Source organism: Nematolebias whitei, chromosome 18, assembly GCF_014905685.2.
Source record: "Nematolebias whitei isolate Nwh7 chromosome 18, NemWhi1, whole genome shotgun sequence".
Taxonomy (NCBI): domain Eukaryota; kingdom Metazoa; phylum Chordata; class Actinopteri; order Cyprinodontiformes; family Rivulidae; genus Nematolebias; species Nematolebias whitei.
Window position 1 is genome coordinate 2,873,000 of NC_056515.1, and position 837 is coordinate 2,873,836.

Here is an 837-nt window from a genome sequence, read left to right on the forward strand (position 1 = left end):
CCCCATCAGGTCTGATCAGGACCCGCATCAGTTCTGATCAGGGCCCCATCAGGTCTGATCAGGACCCGCATCAGGTCTGATCAGGACCCCATCAGTTCTGATCAGGACCCCATCAGGTCTGATCAGGGCCCCATCAGGTCTGATCAGGGCCCCATCAGGTCTGATCAGGACCCCATCAGGTCTGATCAGGGCCCCATCAGGTCTGATCAGGGCCCCATCAGGTCTGATCAGGACCCCATCAGGTCTGATCAGGGCCTCCTCTGAACCCGGAGCTGCCCTTGTTCTTTTGTTCTTTGATCAGCTGATGTCAACAACAGGACCAGCTGAGAGAGAACGTGTCTTCAGACAGAGACAGGTTGAACAAAAGGGGACGGAGCCTGGACCTGGTTTTTGGGTCAGATCCACTTTATTTTTACAGAAAAGGGCATCAGTGATGTTTGGACGGAGCAGCCGTGGACCTCCGTGTGCCTTCAAGCTGCTGTAGAGCTGAGAGCGATGGAATGTGTCCTGTGACTTGTTCTGACCCGTTCTCAAGTTTCAACCTGAGCTCCTCCTCTGCTCCAGCTCCTCTTTATTCTCACTGCTGTCGTCAGTTCGTGGCTCATGAGTTGAACTTTGTGAAGAAATCCTTTTGTTTTTAAAAGGAAGTATACTATTTCAGAACCGGAGGGTCCAATGAGCCTTCTGAGCACTGAGTGACCAGAACCAGGTTTCTCTCCGGCTCCAAACGGTTCCAGGAAGTCTTTGTTAAAGTTTATAATCTTAATAAAATACTTCAACCAAAGCCAGGACTTTTTGTGTCTGACTGGAAGGTTTGCTACAGAAATGGATGATATT